We start from the raw sequence: 14,198 nt of genomic DNA, 5'->3' as shown, positions 1-14,198 counted from the left end.
ACAAAATACGCTCTCATTTGCCGAGACGATAGTTAGCAAAGCCTTCAGCTACGTCATTTGCTACGACCTAGCAAGGCGCCATTACCAGTTACTATTGATGCTGTAATACATGTACCGTCAAGAGCGATGTTCACCATTTATGGATTAAAGTTAAGTATTCCACAGCTACGTACGTTTTTTGCTAGTCTAATTTGCTTGACCTGTTCCAGACCTCACGCCAGCCTGCGTGAGCTAAAACGCGTGCCTTTCGGCTTCCTCTCATGGTGGGCTGGCTCTCTTGCGAATCCACAACAATTTTCATGTGGATCACAGCGAAAAATTCGAAGTTATATTCAGAGTCTGAGTATGTCCTTGCTACCAACTTCTTCAGTTGCTATCAAACATTGAACATGTAGTAACATCTGCTACTTAACATATCCTCACGTCGTTTAGGAAAACTGGCACTCATTTGAACACCTCTTCTCTGTCTAATGTCTTTTTTATTTACGTTAGTCAATCTATGTGACTCTTGGATTTTACGAAGTTAGCACTCCAGCGGTGACACACACCTTCAAACACCGAAAAATTTCCGGTCGCCATTCCATATTAGAGATTTCGAACAATAATGCCTTCGGATCCCGGGTTCGATTGCCGACCGGGTTGGGGATTCTCTCTGTCCGGGGACTGGGTGTTTTTGTTGTCCCCATCATTTCATCATCAGCAGCAGCAGCATCATCATCATTTGTGAACATGGCTAAAATTGGACTGTGTAAACATTGGGACATGGTACGGGCGCCGATGACGGCGCAGTTCAGCGTCCCCACAAACCAAACAACATCATCATCATCCTCATCATCATAAATAGTGCCTTCTGCTTAAAAAAAATTGTTCAAATGTCTCTAAGCACTATGGGGCTTAGCATCTGAGGTCATCAGTCCCCTAGACTTAGAACTACACTCCTGGAAATTGAAATAAGAACACCGTGAATTCATTGTCCCAGGAAGGGGAAACTTTATTGACACATTCCTGGGGTCAGATACATCACATGATCACACTGACAGAACCACAGGCACATAGACACAGGCAACAGAGCATGCACAATGTCGGCACTAGTACAGTGTATATCCACCTTTCGCAGCAATGCAGGCTGCTATTCTCCCATGGAGACGATCGTAGAGATGCTGGATGTAGTCCTGTGGAACGGCTTGCCATGCCATTTCCACCTGGCGCCTCAGTTGGACCAGCGTTCGTGCTGGACGTGCAGACCGCGTGTGACGACGCTTCATCCAGTCCCAAACATGCTCAATGGGGGACAGATCCGGAGATCTTGCTGGCCAGGGTAGTTGACTTACACCTTCTAGAGCACGTTGGGTGGCACGGGATACATGCGGACGTGCATTGTCCTGTTGGAACAGCAAGTTCCCTTGCCGGTCTAGGAATGGTAGAACGATGGGTTCGATGACGGTTTGGATGTACCGTGCACTATTCAGTGTCCCCTCGACGATCACCAGTGGTGTACGGCCAGTGTAGGAGATCGCTCCCCACACCATGATGCCGGGTGTTGGCCCTGTGTGCCTCGGTCGTATGCAGTCCTGATTGTGGCGCTCACCTGCACGGCGCCAAACACGCATACGACCATCATTGGCACCAAGGCAGAAGCGACTCTCATCGCTGAAGACGACACGTCTCCATTCGTCCCTCCATTCACGCCTGTCGCGACACCACTGGAGGCGGGCTGCACGATGTTGGGGTGTGAGCGGAAGACGGCCTAACGGTGTGCGGGACCGTAGCCCAGCTTCATGGAGACGGTTGCAAATGGTCCTCGCCGATACCCCAGGAGCAACAGTGTCCCTAATTTGCTGGGAAGTGGCGGTGCGGTCCCCTACGGCACTGCGTAGGATCCTACGGTCTTGGCGTGCATCCGTGCGTCGCTGCGGTCCGGTCCCAGGTCGACGGGCACGTGCACCTTCTGCCGACCACTGGCGACAACATCGATGTACTGTGGAGACCTCACGCCCCACGTGTTGAGCAATTCGGCGGTACGTCCACCCGGCCTCCCGCATGCCCACTATACGCCCTCGCTCAAAGTCCGTCAACTGCACATACGGTTCACGTCCACGCTGTCGCGGCATGCTACCAGTGTTAAAGACTGCGATGGAGCTCCGTATGCCACGGCAAACTGGCTGACACTGACGGCGGCGGTGCACAAATGCTGCGCAGTTAGCGCCTTTCGACGGCCAACACCGCGGTTCCTGGTGTGTCCGCTGTGCCGTCCGTGTGATCATTGCTTGTACAGCCCTCTCGCAGTGTCCGGAGCAAGTATGGTGGGTCTGACACACCGGTGTCAATGTGTTCTTTTTTCCATTTCCAGGAGTGTACTTAAACCTAACTAACCTAAGGACACCACACACACACACATGCCCGAGGCAGGATTCGAACCTGCGACCGTAGCAGCAGCGCAGTTCCGCACTGAAGTGCCTAGAACCGTTCGGCCACAACGGCCGGTCCTTCTGCTAAAACCATACCACTCTCCACTCTCCTTGGTTGTAAAATGTTTCGCAGGTCTTATCTGTGTTCATTCACAATGTTGTGGGTGCCCCAGCATGGCAGTACAAAGAGCCGTCCAGCCTGTGGGCTACTGGCCTCAGCCTCCCCCAGGCGTCTTCGTGCGACTCGGCTCTGACCGCCATTACTTACCTCTGTTCCCCTGCAGCCCTTGTGCATCTACACCTCCAAGAAAGTTTCCAACATTCTCTCATTTACACAAGTTATGTAAACCCGAATCAACAGTAAATGAATAATAAGGTTACATTAGTCAATCGCTGACGATCACTAATACGGCAGCTTATTACATTTATCGGTATCAAATATTCCAACCAGATGGATCTCACATTACGAATTTACATACGAGGTGCATTCAAGTTCTAAGGCCTCCGATTTTTTTCTAATTAACTACTCACCCGAAATCGATGAAACTGGCGTTACTTCTCGACGTAATCGCCCTGCAGACGTACACATTTTTCACAACGCTGACGCCATGATTCCATGGCAGCGGCGAAGGCTTCTTTAGGAGTCTGTTTTGACCACTGGAAAATCGCTGAGGCAATAGCAGCACTGCTGGTGAATGTGCGGCCACGGAGAGTGTCTTTCATTGTTGGAAAAAGCCAAAAGTCACTAGGAGACAGGTCAGGTGAGTAGGGAGCATGACGAATCACTTCAAAGTTGTTATCACGAAGAAACTGTTGGGTAACGTTAGCTCGATGTGCGGGTGCGTTGTCTTGGTGAAACAGCACACGCGCAGCCCTTCCCGGACGTTTTTGTTGCAGTGCAGGAAGGAATTTGTTCTTCAAAACATTTTCATACGATGCAACTGTTACCGTAATGCCCTTTGGAACGCAATGGGTAAGGATTACGCCCTCGCTGTCCTAGAACATGGACACCATCAGTTTTTCAGCACTGGCGGTTACCCGAATTTTTTTTAGTGGCGGTGAATCTGTGTGCTTCCATTGAGCTGACTGGCGCTTTGTTTCTGGATTGAAAAATGGCATCCACGTCTCATCCATTGTCACAACCGACGAAAAGAAAGTCCCATTCATGCTGTCATTGCGCGTCAACATTGCTTGGCAATATGCCACATGGGCAGCCATGTGGTAGTCCATCAGCATTCGTGGCACCCACCTGGATGACACTTTTCGCATTTTCAGGTCGTCATGCAGGATTGTTTGCACAGAACCCATAGAAATGCCAACTCTGGAGGCGATCTGTTCAACAGTCATTCGGCGTTCCCCCAAAACAATTCTCTCCACTTTCTCGATCATGTCGTCAGACCAGCTTGTGCGAGCCCAAGGTTGTTTTGGTTTGTTGTCACACGATGTTCTGCCTTCATTAAACTGTCGCACCCACGAACGCACTTTCGAGACATCCATAACTCCATCACCACATGTTTCCTTCAACTGTCGATGAATTTCAATTGGTTTCACACCACGCAAATTCAGAAAACGAATGATTGCACGCTGTTCAAGTAAGGAAAACGTCGCCATTTTAAGTATTTAAAACACTTCTCATTCTCGCCGCTGGCGGCAAAATTCCATCTGCCGTACGGTGCTGCCATCTCTGGGACGTATTGACAATGAACGTGGCCTCATTTTAAAACAATGCGCATGTTTCTATCTCTTTCCAGTCCGGAGAAAAACAATCGGGGGCCTTAGAACTTGAATGCACCTCGTACTTCATGTGACTGTTTCTGAAAAAAACGGTTGCCTAACAATATGAAAAACGTTTTTACAAATACTAATGAAATGAATTTTCCCGTCACACAGCAACAATTTGGAATTAAAGTCTTTCCTAGTTTATATTTGAAATTAATATTTGCCAGGGAACATAAAGAATCCGATGTAAGTGCATCGTTACAGGTTTTTAGTTGAGATGGAACAACGTACAATGCTATGATATGATTAGCTGCTAAGTTACGGCTTAACTGTCAAAAACCTCTAACTTCAGTACTACACGCATCAAAAAAAGTTTTGCATCACCCCGCTTGCCAGAACCCCTGAGGATAGACGTTGACTACAGATATTGTATCACAGACGTAGTCTCTTAGGCTGTTCAGAGATGTCACTAAACCCGCCCATAGATGTAAACAACCACGCATGAACAGCGCCTATTAGATAGAGAGGGTCCGACAGCCGATCAGTTCCAGTCATTCCACCTGGAAGGAGGTACACGGCTCGTGTTGTCTGTAGTTCAACCATACCTAGACGGAATGAGTTTTTCACTCTGCAGCGGAGTGTGCGCTGATATGAAACTTCCTGGCAAGTTAAAACTGTGTGCCGGACCGAGACTCGAACTCGGGACCTTTGCCTTTCGCGGGCAAGTGCAAGGCAGAAGTAAAGCTGTGAGGACGGGCCGTGAGTCGTGCTTGAGTAATTCAGTTGGTAGAGCACTTGCCCGCGAAAGGCAAAGGTCCCGAGTTCGAGTCTGGGTCCGGCACACAGTTTTAATCTGCCAGGAAGTTTCATATCAGCGCACACTCCGCTGCAGAGTCAAAATCTCATTCTGGAAACATCCCCCAGGTTGTGGCTAAGCCATGACTCCGCAATATCCTTTCTTTCCGGAGTGCTAGTTCTGCAGGGTTCGCAGGAGAGCTTCTGTAAAGTTTGGAAGCTAGGAGACGAGATACTGGCAGAAGTAAAGCTGTGAGGACGGGGCGTGAGTCATGCTTGGGTAGCTCAGTTGGTAGAGCACTTGCCCGCGAAAGGCAAAGGTCCCGAGTTCGAGTCTCGGTCCGGCACACAGTTTTAATCTGCCCGGAAGTTTCATACCTAGACGGTCAATACCGCGGTTCAATCGCGTACGCATTGTTACTTTGTGCCAGGAAGGGCTCTCAACAACGGAATAGAACCAAAGCGATGTTGTTAGGACGTGGAGGAGATACAGAGAGACAGGAACTGTGGATGATATGCCTCGCCCCGGCGGCCCAGGGGCTACTACGTAAGGATTATGACTCGGAGGAACGCTGACATTCTCTGCCTCGTGATGACTGGGTGTTGTGTGATGTCCTTAGGTTAGTTAGGTTTAAGCACTTCTAAGTTCTAGGGGACTGATGACCATAGATGTTAAGTCCCATAGTGCTCAGAGCCATTTGAACCATTTGAACCCTGACAGCAACGCCTCCATGTTGAATAAGGAAGTGCGCAACAGGCTGCATGATGCGCAACTTCCCTCCCGACGTCCATAGCGAGGTCCATCTTTGCAACCAAGACACCATGCAGCGCGGTACAGATGCGCCCAACAACATGCCGAACAGACCGCTCAGAATTGGCTTCACGTTCTCTTCACCGATGAGTGTTGCATATGACTTCAACCAGGAAATCGTCGGGGACGTGTTTGGAGGCAACCCGGGCAGGCTGAACGCCATAGACACACTGTCCAGCGAGTGCAGCAAGGTGGAGGTTCCCTGCTGTTTTTGGGTGGCATTATGTGAGGCCGACGTACGCCGTTGTTGGTTATGGAAGGCGCCGTAACGGCTTTACGATATGTGAATGCCATCCTCCGACCGATAGTGCTACCATACCGGCAGCTGACTGGCGAGGCATTCGTTTTCACGGACGACAATTCGCTCCCACGTCGTGCGCATCTTGTGAATCACTTCCTTCAGGATAACGACGTCGCTCGACTAGAGTGACCAGCATGTTCTACAGACATGAACCCTATCGACATGTCTGGGATAGATTGAAAAGGTCTGTTTGTGGACGACGTGATCCACTAACTACTCTGAAGGATCTACGCCGAATCGCCGTTGAGGAGTGGAGCAATCTTGACCGACAGTGGCTTGATGAACTTGTGGATATTATGGCACGACGAATACAGGCATGCATCAATGCAAGAGGACGTGCTACTGGGAATCAGAGTTACCGGTTTTTTAGAGCAATCTGGAGCATCACCTCTGGTTTTCATGTGCAATCAAATGGGTGGAAATGATGTTTATGTTGGTCTCTATTCCAATTTTCTATACAGGTTCCGGAACTTTCGGAACCGAGGTGATGCAAAACTTATTTTGATGTGTGTATTTATTAGTTAAACAAGATGTCCAATAAGAATCTGCAAAAGGGTTAAAAGTCTCCCTTCAGTAAACTCATTGCTATGCACGTTTTAAAATAATCCGACTATAACATTTGTAAAATAAGAAATGATATGATGAACCTGAATCACATTCGTTGTCGCAATCAATGTACGACGAAGTGGGATACGGGCAATGCCAGCAGCAGTTTGTTTGTGATTTGGCATGATTTTGTGAGCAATGCAGACATGGAGGTACAATACGGGGAGTTGTTGAGACGTCACAAAATTGAAGCAGACGACCGAGATTTCAGATGAACTAAACATTGGCTTCTGGTTTAAGTGCTGTGATCAAAGACGCTAGCTTGCATGATTTATGGGTGTACTTATCGTTCTGATTATCGTCTACAGTGTAAAGGAATCACATTTCATTCGTAAGTGAAATCTTGCAAGCAATATTTTCTCTTATATGCATGATTTTTGATCTTGCTGTTTACCTTTACGGTAGTGATTGTATTTCTGCTTTTCCACTTAATATTTCATTACAGTTCAATGTGAAAAGCTCTCTGGGTGAACGCTGTGAGGAGAGACTGGAAACCGACCAAACGAAGCAAAATATGTTTTTAGCAATTTCGGCAGGAGAACAGAGAGCGAGCAGAAGTTTCGTCAGTTCGTGTTAAGGAAAATGCTGGATTACAAAAGCAGCTTCTTCATATCGTTTTTTTTTCCTCTTGCTTATTCGAAACGTGTGCAGACTAAGTTACGTTAGCGAAGCCAAATACGTCGCAGTACTGGATGTAATATGCATTGAAGTCTAGAAAAACGTCTGAAAATGCCTTCCTGACGCTGTGTTACTCAAGAAAGCAGTCTAACATTTGGGTAAAGCGTGCATAAACCGTATTGGCGAAACGCTGAAGCCAGCCGGAGTGGCCTAGCGATTCTAGGCGCTTCAGTTTGGAACCGCGCGACCGTTACGGTCGCAGGTTCGAATCCTCCCCCGGGTATGGATATGTGTGATGTCCTTAGGTTAGTTAGGTTTAAGTAGTTCTAAGTTCTAGGGGACTGATGACCTCAGTAGTTAAGTCCCATAGTGCTCAGAGCCATTTCGGAACAACATGACAGAAACACACGTTCCCATTATAATAAAATCCTCTCCGTTCCACTGCATCGCTCAGTCACCTTCTCCAAGTCCTTTACAGTAGCGGGAACCCGACTCTGGAATAACCTCCCTCGTTATGTTAGAGAACTTAAAAACATGACCGGCTTCAAAAAACAGTTAATGACGTATCTACTTAAGCAACAGTAATGCCTTCCTCTGTACATGAGTGCACTTCACCTCATTACTTCCCTCTTTCCTCCTCTTTAAATCTCCCTTACCCAAAACCCGCTATACAAGTAAACATCTACTTTACACACCAAGATATTAATGTACATGTGCACAAACCATCATTACTATTGCCAATCTTTCTCATGTTTGTCATTATTATTTGATTTTTTTTACTGTTATTATTGCTTTCACCATAATCTGTATGTATAGCACCTGATGTAAAAATACTGCCAGCATTTACTTTATTAGGTCTTAGTCATGTTTATCATTATTATTTGATTTTTTTGTTTTACTGTTATTATTATTGCTTTCATCATAATCTGTATGTATAGCACCTGATGTAAAAATACTGCCAGCATTTACTTTATTAGGTCTTAGTCATGTTTATCATTATTATTTGATTTTTTGTTTTACTGTTATTATTATTGCTTTTATCATAATCTGTATGTATAGCACCTGTTGTCAAAATACTTTCGCATTTACTTTATTAGGTCTTAGTCACTACTCTTTATTCATATTGTCACTAGAGTAAGCTAATTTTCTCATTTAAACTATGTTCATGATGTAACTCTGATGTGTGAAATGCTGCATGTGTGGGACACTGGTCGGATGTAAGAGAGGGCCTGATGGCCCTAATCTGATCAGGTTAAATAAATAAATAATTTTTTTTTTGAAACGCTGAAAACAATGCAGTCATTGCCGTAATGCGGAAACGGAGCGATTTATCTGATGTCCAAACGGACATGGCAGTTGGCTTCCGAGCCAAGAGTGAAAGCATTTCCGAAACTGCTAAGTACGTAAACTGTTCGCGTGCCGCCATAATCAAAATATAACGTGCGTGAAAAATTGGCGCTATGCAAAATCGCCGCAGAGGCAACTGTAGTGCATCACGGGCCGTAGATAACAGGGGTGAGAAACGGCTGTGATGTATGGAAGTGAAGGTATGGACGAGTAGACTTGAAACTGTTGAGCATCTGACCGTCCACGGACTACCAACAATCTCTCCTAAATGACCGTTCAGCGAACCCTGATACGTACAAGAACGCATCTATCCTTGGGAACCATGATCACCGCTACATGTCGTTTGTCATTCCTTGGCGCGATGGCATCTACCAGCAGGGCAATGCAAAGTCTCACACAGCACGCAGTGTACGTGCTTGATCCGGAGGGCACTAGGAAGAGTTTGCCGTCCTCCCCTGGCCTCCAAACTCACAGGACTTACACCGAATCGAGAATCTGTGCAACCACCTCGATTGGGCTGCTCGCCTCATGGATCCTCAGCCGAGAGACATAGCGCGGCTGGCCCATTTTCCACATCCCTGTTGGTGCCTTTCAGAACCTCACTGATCCTTGAAATCTGTTAGACAGGGATAAGAATAAGGTAACGATTGTCAATAAGGCCGGAATCAGCTGCCGCTGGCTACAGTAAACACATGCGCTTTATTTCAGGAAATACTTTTCAACAATCATTTTAAAGGAATTTACTACACTGACGGCTAAAGGCCTTACTAACAAGGGAACCTCCCCATAGCACCCCCCTCAGATTTAGTTATAAGTTGGCACAGTAGATAGGCCTTGAAAAACTGAACACAGATCAATCGAGAAAACAGGAAGAAGTTGTGTGGAACTATGAAAAAATAAGCAAAATATACAAACTGAGTATTCTATGCTCAAGATAAGCAACATCAAGGATACTACGAGCTCATGAGCGCCGTGGTCTCGTGGTTAGCGGGAGCAGTTGAGAAACGACAGGTCCTTGGTTCAAGTCTTCCCTCGAGTAAAAATTTTACTTTCTTTATATTCGCAAAGTTATGGTCTGTCCGTTCGTTCATTGACGTCTCTGTTCACTGTAATAAGTTTAGTGTCTGTGTTTTGCGACCGCACCGCAAAACCGTGCGATTAGTAGACGAAAGGACGTACCTCTCCAATGGGAACCGAAAACATTTGATCGCAAGGTCACAAGTCAACCGATTCCTCCACAGGAAAACACGTCTGATATATTCTATACGCCACTGGTGACGGCATGTGCGTCACATGACAGGAATATGTTGTCGACCCACCTAACTTGTACACTTGGCGAATAGGTAAAAGATTCTTCTACCTTGCCCGATTTATGTTTTCTTGTGGATGTGATAATCACTCCCAAAAAAGTGATGAAAACATAAGAGTTTGTCACATAAACTGCAACAAATGAATGCAACAATTTCCCAGTCGCACAGTTTTCCCTGTGCTCTGTCAAAACATATGTTTTTAACGTTTTCAAATTTTTCCGTGTGTAGACCGTCAAATCCTGCATATGCCCAAGCAAATCTGAACATGTCCTGGAATTTTGGAGAGCGAAGATGATTATGTGTGAGGGAAGACTTGAACCAAGGACCTCTCGTTCCGCAGCTGCTGACGCTAACCACGAGACCACGGCGCCCTTTAGCTCACAATTTCCTTGATATTGCTTATTTTGCGGATGGACTACTCAGTTTGTGTATTTTTTCTTATTTTTTCATAGTTCCACACAATTTCTTCCTGTTTTCTCGATTGATCTGTGTTCAGTTTTCCAAGGCCTATCCACTGTGCCAACTTATAACTAAATCTGAGGGGGGTGCGATGGTGAGGTTCCCTTGTAAGAAAGAATTGCAAGCAATATTACACAGTCAACGGCTGAAGGCATGGTTAAGAAAGAACTCAAAATTATTGGTCGGCTGAAGGCCACAAGGAATTTCAGAATACTTAAAGGCTGAAGGTCTGAATTACAAAAAACGGTAGACAGTTACACGTTAAAAATACTAAAACCTTTTTTAAACAATCTTGATACACTGTAAAAAACTATAGTGACGGCTGAAGGCCTGATTAAGACAGAATTGAAAATTATTTGTTGCCTGAAGGCTACAAGCAATGTTACAAACAATTAATGGCTGAAGGCCTGAATTACACGAGAGGAAGTCAATTACACATTAAAACATTCAGATAAATTTTAAACAATTATGGCAACTCGACCAAGTACGATGGAGTAATTCAAAGACAGTGCTCCATGGATCGACCTGAGGAAGGTCACTACATCTGTGCAAGTGGTGAGATTGGCAGCCAAGAGTAATGTTCACCTGAGGAGGGCAACTGAGACTAGAGGCGGTTTAAACGCCGATAAACCCTGTTATCAAATCCACCTAATGCCAGATAAACAGTACAACGATGGAATAATTCAGGTGAGGGCAAAGTGACAGACAGCACTGCGTCTCCAGAATCCAGTGTTTAAAACACCAAAAGGCAGAAAGAACCACTATAACCAAGGTGGACAAGGAAAACAATTATCCATACCCCAATCAAGGAAGCTCTCAAATTACATGCCATGCCGGCCAGCATCAGCAAGACGAGGAAAGTGCACTGCCGCAGATTACGCTAACCTCCAGGTTACGTAACTGGGGCGTTAGCGGCCACTAGGCAGTAAGATACCACTGGTTGCACTTCACCAATAATAACACCAAATTCAAACTGACATCAAGCAGTAAAAGACGGCTAATAGCTTCCCACTACCTGACAGACTCCACTTGTTGCAGTTGGTCTCAGCGACCCTGGGAGTAGCAACACGCAAACAACAATTTTTTTTCAAATTTATGAAATATACATAACCCACTTTCTGACACTTTTAAGTGTGTGTATAAAGACTAACTATCTCTGCTATTAGTACTACAGAAGTGGTTTATTAATGCATGCACACTATTTATTAAGCAACATTGTGCTATATGTGAATGATCGGCCTCTTAGCCTCTCTGGAATCCTCCCAGAGTTGCCCGTCCCTAGCCACGTGGAGACGGGCCGCTACTACTAGAAGAAACCACTCCATTTATACTACTCTTTAGTCTCTCCACCACCTTACTGACATAACTACAACTACTTGCTACTACAATTCAAAGACTTAACGTAGTATTTACATATTTACAATTGCGCATTAGATCTGAAGCGCATTTACCGTCTCCCAAGGTAGTCTCGCTGGGCCTCCCTTGAGATTTTATTCACCAATTTTGCGAAATTGCTGAACAATTCGCCATTTGTCAATATACACTCCTGGAAATTGAAATAAGAACACCGTGAATTCATTGTCCCAGTAAGGGGAAACTTTATTGACACGTTCCTGGGGTCAGATACATCACATGATCACACTGACAGAACCACAGGCACATAGACACAGGCAACAGAGCATGCACAATGTCGGCACTAGTACAGTGTCTATCCACATTTTGCAGCAATGCAGGCTGCTATTCTCCCATGGAGACGATCGTAGAGATGCTGGATGTAGTCCTGTGGAACGGCTTGCCATGCCATTTCCACCTGGCGCCTCAGTTAGACCAGCGTTCGTGCTGGACGTGCAGACCGCGTGAGACGACGCTTCATCCAGTCCCAAACATGCTCAATGGGGGACAGATCCGGAGATCTTGCTGGCCAGGGTAGTTGAATTACACCTTCTAGAGCACGTTGGGTGGCACGGGATACATGCGGACATGCATTGTCCTGTTGGAACAGCAAGTTCCCTTGCCGGTCTAGGAATGGTAGAACGATGGGTTCGATGACGGTTTGGATGTACCGTGCGCTATTCAGTGTCCCCTCGACGATCACCAGTGGTGTACGGCCAGTGTAGGAGATCGCTCTCCACACCATGATGCCGGGTGTTGGCCCTGTGTGCCTCGGTCGTATGCAGTCCTGATTGTGGCGCTCACCTGCACGGCGCCAAACACGCATACGACCATCATTGGCACCAAGGCAGAAGCGACTCTCATCGCTGAAGACGACACGTCTCCATTCGTCCCTCCATTCACGCCTGTCGCGACACCACTGGAGGCGGGCTGCACGATGTTGGGGCGTGAGCGGAAGACGGCCTAACGGTGTGCGGGACCGTAGCCCAGCTTCATAGAGACGGTTGCGAATGGTCCTCGCCGATACCCCAGGAGCAACAGTGTCCCTAATTTGCTGGGAAGTGGCGGTGCGAAAAAAGTGGTTCTGAGCACTATGGGACTCAACATCTTAGGTCATAAGTCCCCTAGGACTTAGAACTACTTAAACCTAACTAACCTAAGGACATCACACACACCCATGCCCGAGGCAGGATTCGAACCTGCGACCGTAGCAGTCCCGCGGTTCCGGACTGCAGCGCCAGAACCGCTAGAGGCGGTGCGGTCCCCTACGGCACTGCGTAGGATCCTACGGTCTTGGCGTGCATCCGTGCGTCGCTGCGGTCCGGTCCCTGGTCGACGGGCACGTGCACCTTCCGCCGACCACTGGCGACAACATCGATGTACTGTGGAGACCTCACGCCCCACGTGTTGAGCAATTCGGCGGTACGTCCACCCGGCCTCCCGCATGCCCACTATACGCCCTCGCTCAAAGTCCGTCAACTGCACATACGGTTCACGTCCACGCTGTCGCGGCATGCTACCAGTGTTAAAGACTGCGATGGAGCTCCGTATGTCACGGCAAACTGGCTGACACTGACGGCGGCGGTGCACAAATGCTGCGCAGCTAGCGCCATTCGACGGCCAACACCGCGGTTCCTGGTGTTTCCGCTGTGCCGTGCGTGTGATCATTGCTTGTACAGCCCTCTCGCAGTGTCCGGAGCAAGTATGGTGGGTCTGACACACCGGTGTCAATATGTTCTTTTTTCCATTTCCAGGAGTGTATCTCTGCTATTAGTACTACAGAAGTGGTTTATTAATGGATGCACACTATCTATTTATTAAGCAACATTGTGCTATATGTGAATGATCGGCCTCTTAGCCTCTCTGGAATCCTCCCAGAGAGTTGCCCGTCCCTAGCCACGTGGAGGCGGGCCGCTACTACTCGAAGAAACCACTCCATTTATACTACTCTTTTATTCCCTCCACCACCTTACTGATCTAACTACAACTACTTGCTACTACAATTCAAAGACTTAACGTAGTATTTACATATTTACAATTGCGGATTAGATCTGAAGCGCATTTACCCTCTCCCAAGGTAGGCTCGCTGGGCCTCCCTTGAGATTTTATTCACCAATTTTGCGAAATTGCTGAACAATTCGCCATTTCTCAATATATCATTTATATTCCTTGTTTGCAGAAGCTGTCTCAACTGAGACAGTCTGTTCGTATATTGGACACTCAAACACTGTGTGTTCTGGTGATCCTTCGTGGGCACCACAGACACTCCGGTGTTGGCCTTTTCCCTATTTTATGCAGGTACGTGGGATAGGGACCGTGGCCCGTAAGGAAGTGAACTAGGCCCTGTAAGGGCTTCATTATCTTGTTATTTAGTCTTTCCCTTACTGTGGGTAGAAACCCATGCAGTCTACGGCCCGTACTGGACCCATCCC

This window comes from Schistocerca cancellata, chromosome 1 (genome assembly GCF_023864275.1).
Source record: "Schistocerca cancellata isolate TAMUIC-IGC-003103 chromosome 1, iqSchCanc2.1, whole genome shotgun sequence".
Classification (NCBI taxonomy): domain Eukaryota; kingdom Metazoa; phylum Arthropoda; class Insecta; order Orthoptera; family Acrididae; genus Schistocerca; species Schistocerca cancellata.
This window is presented reverse-complemented; position numbering follows the sequence as displayed.